At 39.2% G+C, this 18761-nt stretch overlaps 1 protein-coding gene and 1 long non-coding RNA gene across 4 annotated transcripts in view; one reads left to right on the top strand and one right to left on the bottom strand.

Annotated features, from left to right (window-relative positions):
* Positions 1–1141, bottom strand: part of SGMS2 (sphingomyelin synthase 2) — a 60165-nt gene extending 59024 nt beyond the window's left edge. Inside the window, exon 1 of the mRNA XM_064417168.1 lies at positions 1090–1141. The gene's annotated coding sequence lies outside the window, so the exon portion shown is untranslated. The remainder of the gene's footprint in view (positions 1–1089) is intronic.
* Positions 849–17031, top strand: LOC135298953 (uncharacterized). 3 transcript variants are annotated; one of them, XR_010361002.1, is made up of 4 exons: positions 1751–2205; positions 4352–4437; positions 7612–7679; positions 9906–14470. It is a non-coding gene; the product is annotated as an uncharacterized LOC135298953 (long non-coding RNA). The 3 variants fall into 3 exon arrangements; XR_010361001.1 differs by lacking the exons at positions 1751–2205; positions 4352–4437; positions 9906–14470 and adding exons at positions 849–1049; positions 15797–17031; XR_010361000.1 differs by lacking the exons at positions 1751–2205; positions 4352–4437 and adding an exon at positions 849–1049.
* The last annotated feature ends 1730 nt before the right edge of the window (positions 17032–18761 follow it).

Here is an 18761-nt window from a genome sequence, read left to right as displayed (position 1 = left end):
CAGCTGCAACATTAGAGTCTGGTTTTGGAAGACACAACATGCTACAGTCTGGAACATAGTGAATTTAAACAGGGAAAGGAAAGGAAATCTTCCTAATCCTCAGTTTTGCTTTATTGTGTCATTTGGTAAAATTAGATCATCTGTATCAACTGCTGCCTTCCATGTGCTCCCAAATGAGCAGAAGTACTACTTGTCTGTCTTTTTTGTGTTTTGATTTTTTTTAATAATGGGAACTGAGGTCAAAATTACTTTTAAAATTTAAAAGTTTTTTGGTGGAGTCCTAGGAATAACATCCAGTGTGAGGAAAAAAGGAGAAAATAGGTGTATCAGATCAAAGGTTTCTCTCTCCCCACCAAAAGAAAGAAAAAAAAAAAAAAAAAATTAGATTAAAAATGTATTTTGATTTTATCATCCAAGTACCAGTCAAAAAGTACAAGTCAAAAATACTCGTTAGCATGAATTTGCTTTTGGTTACTGTTTTTGTAATCCAAATAACTTGAAAATACAATTCCCCTTAATACTGTTTAGCTATATAGCAAAAAAATGGATTTGAAAACTTGGTGAGGGAGTGGCAGGTGGCTAAATAAATACATAGAAATCCCAGTGTTTTGTCATATAACAAACTATAACAGCACTTCAAAGTTTTGGACAGATTTCCTTATATTATGGGTTTAGGGTGTAGCTGTGTGGAAAATTGTAAATGTTGTCTTTTGGTATTTACTTTACAACCCTTTGTAATCTTCAGCTGTATTTATAGCCTCAAGTGGGAAGGAATCAAAATTAAAGAGGCCAGCTTGAGCATCCTTTGTAATCAAATGCTTTTCCCATTTCTCCTTAAAATAAATGCGCAGCCTGTACATTTGGCTGCCTGAGGAGACCACCCGAAGTGTTTACAAGCCCTGACCTTGCAGAGAAATAGTTCTGTGGAAAAGCACAAGTTGCAGGAACACACAGAGAGAGAGGAGTCGTGGATAAACCGGAGTTTTGGAGGGGAGAACGAACAACTCGGCTTTGAGTTGGAGGGTTTAACTAGCGATAAGGAGAAAGGGGTGAGGCTCGCATTCCTGAGGCGCTGCGATCGCCACTCACTTTGTTTCAGCGGCGCAGGCCGTGCCCCGGGCCGGGCCGGGCACGGGCTGGGACCCGGGCTGTACCCCGGGCCGGGCACGGGCTGAGACCCCGGCTGTATCCCGGGCCGGGCACGGGCTGCGGCCCCGGCTGTACCCCGGGCCGGGCACGGGCTGAGACCCCGGCTGTACCCCGGGCCGGGCACGGGCTGGGACCCGGGCTGTACCCCGGGCCGGGCACGGGCTGAGACCCCGGCTGTACCCCGGGCCTGGCACGGGCTGGGACCCCGGCTGTATCCCGGGCCTGGCACGGGCTGGGACCCCGGCTGTACCCCGGGCCTGGCACGGGCTGGGACCCCGGCTGTATCCCGGGCCGGGCACGGGCTGGGACCCCGGCTGTATCCCGGGCCGGGCACGGGCTGCGGCCCCGGCTGTGCCCCGGCCCCTCTGCCCGGCCCTGCCCCAGCAGCCGCCGCGGGGCCGCCCAAGGCGGGCCGCGAGCAGTGGGGTCGGGCCGGCAGCGGAGCCAGGCGGGGCCGGCGAGCCCGGAGCTCGGCCAGAGCTGACCCCTCTGAGCCGCTGCCCGAGCCAGGCACCGACCCAGAGGAGTTCTGCGTATGCTGGACTGGAGAGGCGGGAGGAAAGGCCGTTCGAGGGGAAGTCACTGCTGTGAGGGCATGGCTGTTGCAAGGGGATGAATCCAGTGCAACTGGCAGCGCAACTGTGCCAGCTGGCGACAGGCAGCGACGAGCGCCTGGGGAAATAAGGGCACCAAAATGCAGAGCCCAAGGCCAAGAGTGAAAATTTGGCCAGGAGTTACCTGAGAATTGCTTCTGTGTTTAAAAAAAGGGTATTGGAGAGCTGCTTTTAGGTCTCGACTTTGCCCTGTTGTTTACTCAATGCTCAAGGCATGGCTTTTAAAGAGAATTGCTTTTTATTGGACTAACTGCACTTCTTGGCAAAAACAGCTAAGCTTTGGGGCAAACAAAACCTTCAGACTTGTGCAGCTGTGGAAAGGTGTCATGGGTACATAAATTACAGGATCTCCTCTCCGTGCTGCCAAACACGCTTGGTCTAGGACTTGAAAACTGTTGCTACATAGGGAATATCCCTGGGGAGCAAACGGGGGGAGTTTGAGGTATGCAGGAGACTTACCAAGAGAGGTTTTGGCACTGGGCTATCTGTGCAGTGAAAATACTATAAGTGAAACACAAGTAGAATTGCTAAGAATTTAGCTCCCTTAGCAGCTTTGGGAACATCCCAGAGCTGTAGTTGGAAGAGAGCAGGGTATGCTGTGAAGGAAACAGAACAGGAACATCTTCCAAAATTCCAAGTAAAAGAATCTAGCTTTTTGCCAGCTAACCTAGGTCCAGGTGATCAGATCACAGCTACTTTTCATTTAAATTTTGTTCCTTTATATTTGGCCCGAAATGTCCATTTTGCATTGTGCTTGCTCCATTGCTGAAGCCTTCTCATCTGCTTTATTTCTAAACAGAACACAGGATCAGAAAACTAATGAACTCCTTCCCTGTATCAGTTAAACAGGTCATACAACCCCATTTGTAAATTTACCAAGCTTTCATCTTAAAACAGGTTTGGGGGTTTTGCCCCCATACTCCTATTGGGAAGCTGTTGCAGCACTTTATGTCCTTAACAACTGGAAACTTTTTGAATCTCTGTGATGAATTTTTATGTCAATTTTCTCAGATGGTTTCATGCTGTGGCAAAGTTCTACTTCAAGTATCTTTCCTTTTAGTGTTTTTCTTTCCCTCCTTTATCCCCAGTATAACTGAAGAGAAATAATAAACATTTTCACAGATTTTCATTAGATAGCCTCAACAATGTAAAGAAATGAAGGTAACAAAGCTAAATGAGATAAGGTAATAAAATAAGATAAATCCTTTTTAGGGGAGGGTTTCATAGCTTCATCTCCCTTGTAGTACATAGTTTTGCTGCAACAGATGTATATACTAGTTTTTTTACCTAATTAACTTTTCTAAATTATGAACTATCATCTGGTAATAGAAAATTCCTGTTATTAATTCCAAGTCTGCAGCCATGCACTTTGTACACTCTAACCTCATCCCCTTTCAGTAACTGAAGTTCAATGACCTGTATGATATTCCAAGCCTTTTCTAGTTTGACACTGCCTCCAGACTTTGTCATCAGAAAATGTCATAAGCACACACTTACGCTGTACCAAAATTAGCCATGATACTATCTGCTATTTTTAGTCTCCCAGCTAATCCTAGAAAATTCTGCTGGTAACTTTACTCCAAACATACACTTTCCCTTTGAATGCAATAGATTGAATCTTTGTATTTGTGAAGACAGTAGAGTCAGTCCAACACCGAGGAATTAGTGATTTTCTTTGTAATTTTGATCGATTTCAGTTAATTTCCTTCCTCTAAATTATTATTTTGTCTCACATTATTTTGCCTTTCTCCCATTGTGGGCTAATTTTTGATGGGCTAATGTATGAATGGTTATTAAGGTAAACTGGAAGAAAAAGGCATTGCTTTTATCCGGTGGAAGGCCACTAGCTAGATCTCTCATAGTCTGTTTGACATAAAATGATTTTTTGTCCTTCACTGTTTCAAATTTCCATTTACATGGATGTAAATTGTAATTGTTCTTTCCCATACTGTATGATTTTAAACCTTTCATAATATTAAAGTCATCTTAATGGGGTTGTTGTTTTTGTTGTTTAATTAGTTACTTCCTCTTGTCTTCTATACTCCATTTGCTCATCTTTAGTAACATGATGCAGTATTTGCCTCATTCTCTTAGCTAACCCTCTGCTGTTCAGTTCACCATTTCAGGCAAAAGAACAGATTTAAAAAAAAAAATTGTCATTACAAAAATAAGCTTTGTAAGGAGTAATGTGCTATTAGGAGCAGAACTGGGGAGCCTGAAGCAACAACTATACAGAACTCCCTTGGCTGTGTGCCAAATGGTCACCAAATTCACAGGGTTGTATCTAAACTGGGGAATAGAAGGAGGAGCCTTCTATTGTAATGTATCTCAATACATTTACAATTTTTACATTTTTACAATCTCAAGTTAATTGCTGAAATGCCTGGTTTTCCTAGTCTGTGTTACTGGAAGTCACTGTGATTTGCCATTACAATGACTAATCAGTTTGGTCTGAATCATTCTTCACTATCATGTGCTATGTTTTTAAAAAGTAATACTTTTTTCAGTTGTTTATATTATCTTAACCTTCTGAAATATATTTCGTAATTAACATGTGATATTTTTTTTCTGTATCTACACCAAAACAGGAAAGATATGCAGTGTTCTGACTGACCAGCATTCTGGAGAATCTTGTTGGAATTTTCAAGGAGCACAAGTGAAAATGAAACTTAGGGTATTCTCATCAGCTGTAGTTCATATGGTTCAAATCTTACTCCATAGCAGATATTTAAAATTAAATTTTTCTGTGTTGACAGACCACTGCAGAGCTCAGACATCTGAAACTGCTGTCTTGTTTTAATGTGAACAGTAAAACTTTTCATTTAGATTCTTACAACATATATCTCAAAATTACATAAACATTTTATTCTATGATAAAACAATAATTCCATTGTTTGTCTTACGTTGTAAAAAAAAGAATGAAAAAGGATAAGTACAAAATTTTCAGGAAGGAATCTGAACTTCTGCTCCTTGCCTTGAGAACTGGATTTTTCTTTGTGATACCCACTGTAAATGATACCACTTAGCATTTCCAGTGATGACTCCATAGAAATCTGATTTTTGGTTAGTAATGAAAGTATGTCAAGTTGGAATTTCTAAAAATCATCCATTTAAATTTTGACCAGTATCTGATAATATGAAAGGCCTTAATATTTTCTGCTAGGTTCTGACTCTCTCATTTATTTGTCTGTCTTACTCTGTTAACACTATTGGTACAAAGCCTTAGCCACAAATCAGGAGCTGTCTCTCCTGAAGGCAGAGAATATGAAAAGGAAGCTCTCCTGGTCTGATGCCTGCCTTTCAAGGAGATGTAGTAGCTTATTCTGCATCTTTGAACAGCATGTCTCCTGATGGTTGGTTTCTTTGGTTAATGTCCTAAAATGTAAATAGGAGGTCAATGTGTACCGTGTCTGCTATTTCAGGGACATAGCTATTAAGATGGAAGAAGGCCTCTGCTTTGCTAGGCACCAGACAAATGGATCAAAAGGGCCCAGAGCCTGTGGGTTTCCTCACTGCCAGAGAATGCAGTTTGCTTCAAAGTCTCATTTTAAATCACAGTGAATCAAGGGCTTCAAATATGAGCTCTGAAGTGAGAGATTACAGATTCTGAAGAGAGGACTGGCTTGTATAGATACATCACGCGAGTTGCTATAAATGTTAGGTCTACAAAAGAGCCTTTCAAGCCACTGGCCTGAAAATTATAGTCTTAGATGGAAAGGGTGAGGCTGAAGTGGGGAGTAAAGGACATTATCCCAATCTGCCAAACTGTATAGACTCTGAGGAGCATGGATTGTGGAGGAGGGTGTGAGTTACATTGTATGGAGACAGTTGATCTCGTGTTTTACTTCAGCCAGAAGATACATCGCTGTGTCAGCTTGGTACAAGATGCTTGCTCTTTTTGTTCTTTGAGCTATGAATCTTATGTGGTGTGAGGCCATAAAAAGCCACCTGCTGGAGCTCAACTACATTTTTCAGAGTAAATAACCTTAAAAGCTTGCATTGTTTAAAGTGCAGAGGAAAGTCTGAGAAGTTGAGTTCTACAGGTTGAACAGATTATTCTTCTTTACGAAAGATTTGTCAGCAAGCCTTGTGGTTTGAGCCCTCTCATGACACAGTGTCTGTAAAAAGAAATTACTGGCTTTATAGTTTGGTTTAATGCAAAGTTCAGTTCTGCACTTCCCTGATAGACACATGGATTTTTTTGAAGACAGGTGTGTAAGTTGATTATCTTTGCTTTTTCCTTTCTTCTTTTCTGTTTTTGACAGGTTAACCCATACCTCCTCAGTTATAACTTTGAAAAATTTCCCAAGAAACCTAAAAAATTCTCTGAGAAGAATGTGTTTTCTGAGCTAAAAAAGATGCATTAAACTGTACTTCTATGCTTTCAAATTATACAGGAAGATTATGAAGGTCATACTCAGATTTCAGATCTGAATAAAATTTTATAGCCTGCTGTGTAAATATACACAGAGTAGTTCTTATGTGGTTTCTCGTAATAGTTACTCTAGGCTTTCATCTGGTGCAATTTCACTGAGTGCCATAATGACAGGTTCCACAAAGGCCTCCTCATTCATTTTTAGCTCTACCAATTCAAAAAAGAAAAAAAATTCAGGACAGAACAGCCAGTACGTAAACCAGACTCAGAAACAAGAACTTGTGCTGGTAAATCCTGTCTCCCCACAATGGGGACTGGTCACTCCAACTCTGCTGAAAAGCTGTATGTGTAGACAAATATTTAGAGTGCAGTGGAATAGAGATGGTTACCAGCACATTAGGCAAGGTGAATGTTGAGTAGCAGCAAGAAATCAATTAATTTTATGGGACAGGTCAGTTTAACCAGATCAAAGGGACTAAGCACAAAGCCAAAGGATCAAATGGAGCCTGCCCCACAGCAGGTAGCTGGCTTTGAAATCATGTTCTGGTTGAAGTCAAGTAAGAACTTTACCAAGATAAGCAATTAAAATCAATGTGAGTTAAAACTAAGTCTAATGAGTTTGCTAGGAAGGTACTATTCTTAAATAAAAGAATTTTAATAAAGCAGTAAAAATGCTCTAGACGATAAAGAAAAGCTTATTAACCAAAATTAGAATGATTCAGTTAGAAGGCACTTCATCTCTGTCCAAGCTATATTTTTTGGTTTTGGTTAATTGCAGGAGATTGAAATCATAAACAGTAACATAAACAAGAAATGTGCATTTCCTGTCACAATCCTTCTCCTGATCATCTCAGGTTACCTTTCTGTGACAAAATTCTTCAAATCTTCACCCCCACACAGTAAATAACAAAACAAAACAAAACAAAACAAACAAACAATCAAAAAAAGTTAGTTGAAATATGCATCAAACAATCTGGCAATACTCTACCTTGTTCTAGTAAGATCATGCTCTCCACTCTGCTCTGCTAGCCAGTTCCTACAGAGAAAGATTTTAAAGCTGCCTTATCTCAAGGTGTAATTATTTGGTAAGCTATTGAAATTAAAACTCTACATAGAAGCCTTTGGCTTAGAACCTAATCAACTAATCATCATGCTTCTGCCACTCTGTACAGTAGATTGAATTTAGGTAGCACTCTGTTAGCTGCCAGTTGAGATATAAAGGTGATATTTACATGGGGCAAGCTAAACCTCAGTGTAACCATTCTTCCTAGTCAAAACAACTATGGTATTAAATCATCAGTGAGTATGTAAACTCTGGAAGTGTTGAGATGATGTTTATTGAGCAGTGATGTTTGTCTCTAAAATTAGCCCAGGAAGAACAATTTTCTTGAAAGAATGGTTCTGTATATGAATGCTTGTATTTCAAGCAATATTGATATCAATTTAATATTGATCATCTGCTTTTATTTACAGACTAACAAGATGGGAGGCTTTGTATAAAGGAAAATTTGGATAGGAGTACAGATACGATTCTGCAAAAGGTACACCTTGCTTTACAAATTCAAAACTTTCTTTGTTTTCTACTTACTTATCTTCTTCCACTTTGCTTCCTATTCAAATATTCCTCGTATTCAATGTTCTCTTTTTTTCCAAATTATTGTGAGCTTTATTTTTCCTTCTCCTATAACAGCCTGAAAAATTGTTCTGCATCACAGTTTTCTAGAGAACAAAAGCACACTGCTGAAACGTTCTTTTTCCTGCATGACTGTATTTTATGTCATTAAAGCCAACTCTGGGCAATGATGTTAATATGATAAATTATTCACCACAATAAATAAATCTCATAAGATTTCTCTAATTACTATTAGGCATTTTGTTGAACATTACCAGAGTCCTTTGTGGGAATTAGCTTGTAAGTGAATACATATTAAACCATGGATTTCAAAGGCCATACACAGACATAACCTTTATAAAGATTTAGAAATGTTGAACAAACTGCAGGCTCACCTGTCATGACCAGATGAAACGCAATGTAACACAGGAGTTCCTGCTGCCACAAACCAGGTCAGTCTGTCCCTTGGACACTTACCAGATTATCTTTTGCTCCCTGTCCACTGCCACTGGGCCTGGTATGTGTTAAGCTTCTGGAGTCTGAACAGAGTCCAGGTGCTTCATTTGTGTTTGCATTGTGAGGTACAAATTTTAGTGCTCCCTTCTGAAACTGAACATACAGTTCAACAATCTGACTCCCATGCCTGTTGTTGGCTCTTCGGGCTTTTTTTTATTGTTGTTTAAGCGCACTTTCAAGAAGAATTTGACATCTGGGGCTATGTTTCAGTTCTTTGGGCATACATAGATATGAAGGAAAAGACTTGGTGAGCTGCAAAAGAACTAAAATATGAACTCTCTTTATTTACAACATAGCAGATTTTTTGGTTAAAAACCAGTATCTAAATGCAATTCACTTTTAAATTTCAAATTATTAGAAGTCTGTCCAATGTGACAGGACTTCCTGCAATTTCTCTACGTGCTTTGGGTGAAAATGCCCATGTAGGTTAGTTCTTAGTATTCTTTAAGTTCTCACCCCCTCTTCCAAAAGACTTCTTTATCTTAGTCATCACCTTAGGCAACCAGGTAATTTATAGCTTAAATACCCCATCCTTTTCTCCTGCTGTAGACCAGAAAGGGTGCCCTGTAAAATAAGTATCTCCTTGTATAAAAGATAAAACTGAAAATGTTACAATTTTAGGTCAACTTGCCTTGGAATTCTTGCTTCAAAATGCAGGTATAAAAATGGCATATGGGCTTGCAATCAATGTTTTAAGTTTGAGATACGACAATTCATAATCAGGTTACTTTAATTCTTATAACAGGTACATGAGTACAGATGTTTTCCACATAGACACAGTATATTCAGTATATTAATAACAATTTTTATCAGTTATCCAGCTTATCTGATTGGATTCTATATTAAATAAACCATTTCATATTGAGAGGAAGCTTGATATGGTTATAACTATTTAGGGCAGAAAGATATTACAAGAAAGAAAGATTCATGATAAGGACACATGATTACAGTGCTCACGAAGTAATGATTTATTTTTACTGAGACACTTCACAGACAGAAATTTCAGAAAACTTTCCTGCCAGGTATATATCTTCTCTCCTAGTTTTTTTCCCTTCTTTTCTTTCCATTCTTCACATGATAATGAAAAGGCCTCTTTTTATTCTTCTCCTGCCCCAGTATATCTTGAATGCCTCCAAGGCATCATTCTTGGTATTATACTTTTTTTTCAGGATTTCTTCCCTCAATTCAAAATTTAAGCCTTTCTGAACAGCCAAGTACTAGCCTGGAACCATTAGCTGGTGTTGATGAATGAAATGTCAGATTCTGGATGCAACCCCATCTGGTCTACTTGTTGAAGTATTTGCCCAAGATGTTTCAGTCTTTTTTGGAATAATCCCTGATCTTTTTCCATGGGTCCCTTGACCCATTTAGCTCTACAGTTAGGGAATACTAGTGACTCAAAATATTACTCCAATGAGTTTTTAAAGTTCAAAAAGTCTCTGTTTCCAAGACCTTTATAAAACTATTTATCCATTTTTTTTACATTGTCTATGGTCACAAGAGAGAATTTTTAAGGAGTTAGAGAGGAGTCAAGGTCACCAGACAAATGGGTCTAGCCAAAACTGACTGTGCCTATGGAAAAGAATGGTTAAACTGTCAGCTCTTCTTTTGTTGTTTTTCTTCTATTTCAATTTTTCAGGTCAGCATAGCAAATAGTACTGTTCTTGGACATCACTAGGAATAAAAGCAAATAAATTATTACTGTAGCATTTAGAGACTCATCTCCTGTTAGCTACTGGGCTGAAAGCCTCTTTAAAAGGGCTAAAACCTTCAGCTCCTTTTGATTTGATTAAGTGCACTAATCATCTGTTCAGCTTGAGTCAGTGTGAGATCCAAGTACAAGCACTTCACAAGCTGTTCCGTGTGTCACTCTGACCACAAAGTCACAGTAAAGTCAGGCTGAGACCAGCACCTGCCCAAGGCTCCAAGGTGAGAAACTGCTCCTTGGGAACCAAGTCAGCTCCCAGTTAACAAACCAGCCAACCAACTGCTGCTGCTGCCACCTTTAACCTGAAGAGGGGACACAGGGAGTGACCAGCTCTAGGGTCAAGGTATCACCAAGACAATGTGCAGCAGCTCTGCTCTAAACTCTGGTTGGTTTTATATCCCCCTGGGGATTGAAGCAGTTCTTCTGGGAAAACATGAATTCTAAGTTCCTTAGAGATGACTCAAAGAAAGTATATCAGTTAAAGTTGCTTCAGAGTTGCACGTCTGACAAATAATTCAATATTTTTAGCTTTTAGGAAAATGTCTGTACTTTAATTAAATATTTTAGATTAGAGAAGGGTTTTCCCAGCTCTTAAGTTGCTGTATTTAAGCACCTTTTAAATGGAATTAAAAATGTGTTTTGAGTCTCTAGTAACTTTGGCCTTTCGGTGTTCTCCACCAAAATACATTTTATAATTCTGTACTAGTAAATGCCAGCATGGTAGAATAACTTTATTGAACGTATATGACATAATGATATTTTGGATGTATAAGGAGTCTTTGGTTTCAAAGCATTTTCCTCAAATTAAGCAGCTACAGCAAAAAGAATGATTATTCATATGTTACAGAAGGAGAAATTGAAACACAGAATTACAAGCCAAAAAAATTACTATTAAAAATTAGTCATGTAGTAATTTTGCAGACCTATTTAAAGCATTCATTTTTCAAGGATGTTTGGCATCTACATGGCTTCAGTAGCTCTGTGTAGTCCACCAAAACTTATGTCAACAGGTCTGACCAACAAATACTAGAAGTATAACGATAAATTGCTTTTTTCCCTCCCAGTACACATTTCTGATCCTAGTCATCTTTTGTAACAAGCCGACTATTCTTTTCTGGAAACCTTCAATGTTTCACTTTTTCAGTGGTGATTCATACACAGCTACATTTCAAAGTCAATGGTTCTGCAGCAACTCACCAATCTATCTTACAGTATAACACTTTTAACACTTTCCTACAGAATGTTTTTCCCATCTTTTCAAGTTGTTGTGAGCAACATTCTAACTAAAAATTATCTTGGAACTTGCTAACTCCATTTAGAAAAAAAGTAGAACTTTAAATTACATGTATTTTCTTCAAAACTGCTAAAGCAAACTAAAGCAACCTTTCTGAAAATTTCTTTAGAATAAGTAATTCTTGGGATAAATATCAGTTAGATTCTCAACATATGCCATGGCTGCATTGGCAGTTAGATAGTGTGGCTCCTACAGCTCTTTCCAACAGGTGGATGTTCATATGATACAGTCCTCTAGTCAGCAGTCCAAAGGTCTTTTCAAGATGAGATATATATATTTTGTCCTAAATATGTTATTCTTAGAAGGTGGATTTGCATGTTGAGAACAATAAATTATTGAAAAGCACTCTAATAGTTCACTTCCCATTTGTAACAAATAAAACAAATTCCCATTTGAAATTGTACTACAAATACTTCTGAGAAAGGAGTCTTCCTCATTAAAGAAAATTTCTTTGAATTCTAATGACAAAAACTATAATTTAGTTAAAAGATGTATGAAGTGAGTAGCAAACAAAGTGGTAGAAACTTTTAGCTGGTGAGAAAGCAATTCAATAATAGACATTAGAAATTACTTTGCTAATATTTATATACAATTCATTTACTTAAATTGAAAACCATCTACTCTTGGAAGGAACTTCCTTTTCAACAGTTGTGATTTGGCAAAAACAGCCCTGGGGACATTATGTCCTGACATTGTTGACAGATGTGAAACTCCTCCATATGTCTTCGTTCCTAAGAAAACAAACTGATAGGTCACATTCACTTTCCTTCTCAGCTTGTGTCTCCTACTAGGATCATAGCTAAAAAGTGCTGGTCCTTCTTTGGCTTTAGGATACGAACTGCCACATGTAATTTCTTCATTTTTTCTCATCTGACAGGAGCTTTGACGGCTCATTCTTCTCCTTGTTGTCTTCCCTAAGCAATTTCTGATCTTCCTGCCTCATAACCTTCTCCTGTTCCACTCCTACTTCAGAGATCCCACCAGGTTTAGCTTATTTACAGATTTGCCACAAGACTTTTCCCCCCCACCTAATGTCATGTGCAGAGATGTGGAAAAAGAAAAGAAAAGATGTATTTTTCTTCCAATGTTGAACAAAGACTTTAATAGGAATAGGAAGAGAAAACACCTTCAAAGTTATACTGTCTTTACTTCTGCTTCACTAGAAGTCTCTCTCTCTAGAGTTTATCAGTTTCACTCCTGTTTAAATAAACAATACATCTGCCCTTTCTTGTATCTGCCAAAGACAGGGAGACTATATGGTACCTAAATTCAAAATAGACCAAGTCATATGGAAAAAAGACATCTGTCATACAGACAAATATTTTTGAAGTTTTGAACACTGGAATTAGGATTTTTTGGATGCTAATTAACTAAATACACAGAGGAGCACACAGCAAAATATTCAGGTTTCTAAGTGTATGTCTAGATCCCAATCAAATTCAATTTCACTTGTGAGTGTCAACAGTGACATAGGGATACCTAAAAGCCTTGTATACCTACAGAGCACACGGAGAGTCATTTATCTTCAGAATTGTACTACTTAGCTCTCTTGTAAAGTTGATTCTTTATGTTGTTAGTGACAAAGAACAAAATAAAATAAACCCCAAGTAAGAACATCACCCAACAGGAAGCCTGAATGATTTCTTATTCATTGAATGACCTCTAGTGGTCATTCATCACAGCTTTCACAGCAGTCGAAATGCCAGCTCGGAACATGATAAGCATTTTTTTGTGAAATATAGAGCAAGAGAATAAATTCTTTTCAGAACTGTGCATTATGAAATTTTTCTCTACCTCTTGCACTGTTAAAATCATATTTTATTTCACTTTATTCTGTGAGCCCTGGGAACTCTGCAGGAGTTTTAAGTCAGAGTTTTAGCACCTGCATTGCCCCTTGCTGTTTTCTCTTTGCTAGCCAGTGCCTCCCTCAATCTTTGAAATCTCCCTCAGCCGGTTTGAAATTTGTCAGACACCCTTCTGTCGTCCAACACAGCCTTGAGTGTATTCTGTTACCTCAATAACCTCTGTTCAGCTTCTCATAACATCATTGTATTACCTGAAAAGGGCCACCAAGCATCACCCCTCACTGCTGGCCAAAGGAGACCACTTCATTCTGAACACAGATGACACACGGAGTGAGTTTATCTGTCTAAAGAGCAAACTCAGCAGATTTCATACTTGCAATATAATTGGGAAGAGAGCTCTAATCCTCAGCATTGTGGGACATGAAAAGAAGTCTGAGTTAAACATTCAGCAATATGTCAGAAAACAAATGGTATTCTCATCACTCAGGGGTTTTATCAGCATTTCTGCTGATCTTTCTGTGGCTTCTTTAAACAGTTGGGCCAGATTGTTCTGCTGGACATGCATATCAGTCCAGATATTAAAGAATTTATTAAAAGCTTTTGCAAAAGACAGAAAATAGGTTCAGAGAAATATCTCCTCTATTCCTGTTTTTCTCAACTATGGATCTTATACAGATCTTCTTCTATTTTATTTTTTATTTAAATGATCATATAATATGTGCAACACAAGCTGCATTACAGGTGAAGTATCCACATGCTGATTTTGTTACTCTCAGGCAGCTTTTGATAGTCATTTTTTCCCCTACACAAACCTGGTAACAGTAAGAATAGAACCCCCATAGAAGATCAACGAATAAGGAATTTATAGTTAAAAGCCTTTAAAGACTGTTTCATAGCCCTACTTCCAGTATGAGATATACTTGAGAGGAACTTGAACAAAATGTTTAAGCAAAATTGTGAAGAGCCTGTATGAGTGCCTGAATTTTAGTGCTCTGGATATTTTGCAAGGGAAAAAAAAAAGAACAGATCTGTAGATAAGCATGAGATGTTATCACAATTTGATCAAAATGCTTACCAGAGGAGCAATTCCAGTATTAAAGGAACTTCTTCCTTAATTTCTCATTCATTTTATTGTAAGTGACAACAGTAGGTGGATTCTAGAGAATGCTTCATTAATATTTTTTTTCTTCCTAGAAATTAGAGGACATGCATCTTAAAGGTAATATTTATAGCTAAGGCATTTCTGGGCTTGTATACAAGTCATGTACAAGTAGATGGTCAGTCTTTAATCATTAAACCAAAGTATTAGATACTACTTTGTCTCTAGTCTGTAGTCAAGTCTAATTCAGACATTCTTTTCATGTTAGAATTGATGTCTAGAAGCTAGTCAAAATATTTTTTCTAATACCCAATATTTTTGAACATCTAAAGCTTGATTTATCTCTGTTGAAACAGCTTGATTTATCTCTGTTGTTTGGTGAAACACTGTAGTAAAAAGTATCAGACAAAATAATTTTTAGTATTGTAATTAAATATTTCTTCTTTGAAATGCTGATTTTTTCCACTGAAAATTTGCACATTTCTTTGGAATATAACCTAAGAAGAAATCTTCTTGTCTTGTTCCTAATATGATCAGTTGCTCAGATTTTACTGGAGATTGAAACTGTATCTCTCTCCTCAGTAATTTTAAATATACACACTAGGATTCTTACTATATGTTTGGGATTGATTGGTATTAGATAATTGGCTTTGCAAAAGCTAACTCAGCAGAAAATAATTTTCTATGTAAGTAGCCCTATGTAGGATTGAAATCCCTATGTAGGATTTCCCTGAGTTGGTCTGGTCAGCGTGTCCTTGTGTACAATTTGCTCTGGGCCGAGAGTCCTTCTTCAGAGGTACTATGTGCATATAGCTTTGCCTAAACCTTCATCTGTGCTCAAAGACTATTTTTTTTCCAACCTTCACATCAAAATCCAAAATAGTTTCTTTAACTAGTCCCTATGTTGGCTATGAAGATCCTAGTATTTTGTTTTTAACAAATAACTCAATTTTAATGTAACTTCCCTCTTTGAAGCTAAGCCCAAAATCAGTGGATATTTCGGGTTTGTTGCTTCTGCTAGACATTAAATCCAAATTAATTTTTGTCATTTTATAGAGTAGCTCTTTGACAGAAGTCTTCAGCATCAAAATCAGCTCAAGGATACTAAATCCTGGTGGTTCTTTCAGAGGTTGAGTATGTCTTCTTTTTTGGGGTTCAGAATAGCCAGAAATACAGCTCATGAACTTTTAGGTCAATTCTGTCTTCATTGTATGAGCAGAATTTAAAATTTAGCAATGGCACAGCCTTAGCACCATATCCAGCTCTATTAGTTCCATAGAGAGGGGTTGCAAGAGCACTGTCATGAGAGGAGTTTTTGAATTCAGCTTGGATGAAGATTAAGAAATACCAGTAATTCATATTGACATGAATTTCACTAAGGGCTCCCACAGAAATGTGCTTTTGAAGTTCGGAAAACACCTGACTTGCATATCAAAATCAATCCAATCATGAAAGATTTCAGGAAAGTGGAATTGGAGCTACCCCTTAACAACCCTGTAGAACACGCACATTACCTTACAGAGAATTCATAGGTAAAGAATTAATTCCCCAAATATTTGTATAAATTAATATATACTTGCTTCCTATGCTTAAAGAAACCTCTTTTCATCTCCCTCTTTAATAGTCTGAGGAGGTTAAGAAGTTAAAGATGCAAAATGTGTGGGCAGCACTGGATGAACTTACATGTCAAACTTCTGTACAATAAAATTACATTTACATTTCCACTGAAACAGCTTTGACAAGAGCTGATGAAATGTGACCCATGCTTGTGACAATAGCCTCTGAAAAATATGTAAAAGTTGGTTATTGTCCGATATATTGCATTAGGAGGAGCATTGCCAGCAGGTTGAGGGATGTGATCCTCGCTCTCTGCTCAGCCCTGGTGAGGCACATCTGGAGTGCTGTGTCCAGTTCTGGGCTCCTCAGCACAAGAGAGACATGGAGCTCCTGGAGCAGGTCCAGTGGAGAGCTATTAAGTTGGTGAAAAGTCTGGAGCATCACTCTTAGGAGGAGGAGAGGCTGAGGGAGCTGGGCTGGTTCAGTCTTGAGAAGACTCAGAGAGGTCCTCATCAGTGTCTGTAAGAATCTGGAGGGAGGGTGCCAAGATGATGGATCCAGGCTCTTCTCAGTGGTGTCAAGCAATGGGACACAAGGCAACAGGCACAAGCTGATGCACAACAAGTTCCACTTGAATATGAGCAACTTGGTCCCTGAAAGGTGTCCCTGCCCATGGCAGAGGGCTCGGAAGTAGATGATCTTTGAGGTCCCTACCAACCCAAGCCATTCTGTGATTCTGATTCTGTAAGGAAGAACTTCTTTATTGTGCAGGTGAACACTAAACAGATGGAACAGGGAGGCTGGGGGGTCTCCTTCACTGGAGATACTCAAGAGCCATCTAGATGCAATCCTGTGCCATGTGCTCCCTGCTTGAGCAGGGAGGTTGGACCAGAGGAGTCCACCAATGTTCCCTTCCAGACATACCAATTTTGTGATACACCTCATCCAAGTGTGTGCCTTTACTATAATATTTTAAGATACTATATATGCATATGTAATTATACATTATTTTAGAATGTTAGTGTAATCATAAAAGGTGATTTGTTTTGGGAGTTGCTGTTCAGAAATGGGTTTTTTAATTACCTCTGAGATTATGTCATCTGTCTGACCACTGGTGTCCACATTTGCAGACATACTTCACATTTCACTCGTATATAGTTCATTCATCAGGGTTTCTTCAGCAGTTTCTGGAAGCGAACCTTGCAGCATCCCACCTTCAGTCTATTTGGGCAGTATTGTGTATATATGCTGATCAATATAACTGCATTTTCTTCTCTTTTGGTTTTTCAAACTGTAATTACGATTGCCTAAAACCTCATCAGTGCTCAACGCCTTGTTTTCTCAACCTTCAAATCAGAATGAAACATTTATTTACAACGTAGGTAGCAGAAAAGATCCTGTGATGGTATGGGACTTCTTGCTGTCAAAGAGCTGACCAAGGCTGAACTCCTATGGAGACTATTTAAAAAAATTCAGTGTTTTGCTCCCCGCCCATGTGTGAGTATTACAGGGGAGCCAAATGGACCTGTAAGAACTCACTGCTGCATAGTTAAGTGGGTTGCCTTTTTTTTTTGGATTTAATTTACAACTCTTGCAAACCACTGTTTTCCCACTGTTGTATCTTAGAGTGCAGAATGAAGAGTACCAATGTATCAATACAGTCAGAATAAAATAACAGTAGAATTTAAAGAACATCATGACCACAAATAACACTGAGAATTACTCTTAAGCATGTAAAACAATGTTGTGAAAGCACACTAACCCAGCACATCCTAGACATAACTGAACAGTCAGTTAAGCTCTCAAGTGACTGTTCCACAGCAGAGTGCTGGTTCTCTTTCCATAACATGGGAGATTTTGCCCTGGCACTGTCATTGTTTGTCATGATCACAATACAGCCAGAGACCATCTGTTGAACAGTTACTTGCAGGGCAACATGTGGTATAACATTCAAGCCAAGCCTAAATAAATAACTGTAATTTTTGAATTTCTTTGTTACTTTGTATTATTCCATCAGACCTTCAAATTGGCTGAGAGCATTTCTACCTATTTTTCTTGATTTCAGAGACATTATCTACTTTGCGTAAGGATTTTAATCTGAGTAATAATACCTGGTTTTAAGCCAACACCTTATTTTCTTTGGAAGGATGTTTTTCTGATATAGCAGGAGTAAACATTGATCCACAAAGGGGGATTTTTATTTCCTGTTTAAACTGTCTGTGAACAAACACGCTCCAGATGTTGATTAGCCTAACGTTTTTACAGTAAATGCAACTCCTGTGATTACAGCACCATTTCCACCCACAACACTTAAAAGTGCTAAAGTACTTCCTTTCTTGAACTATTGTAAATGGACTTCTATTTATACAGTAAATGCCACTCCTGTTAGCATGGCATCGTCTCCACCTTAAGATTAACACCTAACTGATAAACCAGTTCCGTTCTGGAAACAAGAACCTAAGAACTTCTGGTTCTAAATCCACAGTAAGAAACATTTCCTAGAGCGCTGCACGGGGTGAGCTTTGTTCGTTGGGGAAATTTTTGTCGCGGAATAATGCGACAGCCACATTCCCCGTGCCGAGCTTTTCCCAAGGGGCGCAGCAGCCTCTCCTCCGTGCATCAAGTGAAGGTGGGGAGGACACGCTCAAGAGGGAACACCTCCGCTATGCCGGCCGAGCGGAACGCTGCAGCGCAGAGCGGGAGGGGAGCGCTCCATCAGCGGCGCTGGAAAAGACCTCTGGGATCACCGGGTCCAGCTGTGACCCAACACCTCCTTGTCATCCAGACCACCAAGTGCCACATCCAGTGTTTCCTTAAACACCTCCAGGGACCGTGACTCCATCCGCTCCCTGGGCAGCCCATTCCAGTGTCTCATCCCTTTCCGTGAAGGAATTCCTCCCGACGTCCCAGCTACACCTCCCCTGGCGCAGCTTCAGGCTGTCTCCTTTCGTCACAGCTTAGGACTATGTCCTCTTGAATGAAGCCAGCTGCGTTTGAGGGCGCAGGGCCGGGCCGCGGGGGGTCACAGGGAC

The sequence above is a fragment of the Passer domesticus genome, chromosome 4 (assembly GCF_036417665.1).
Source record: "Passer domesticus isolate bPasDom1 chromosome 4, bPasDom1.hap1, whole genome shotgun sequence".
Classification (NCBI taxonomy): domain Eukaryota; kingdom Metazoa; phylum Chordata; class Aves; order Passeriformes; family Passeridae; genus Passer; species Passer domesticus.
Note: the sequence above shows the minus strand (reverse complement) of the source record. Positions and strands in the feature narration are given on the sequence as shown.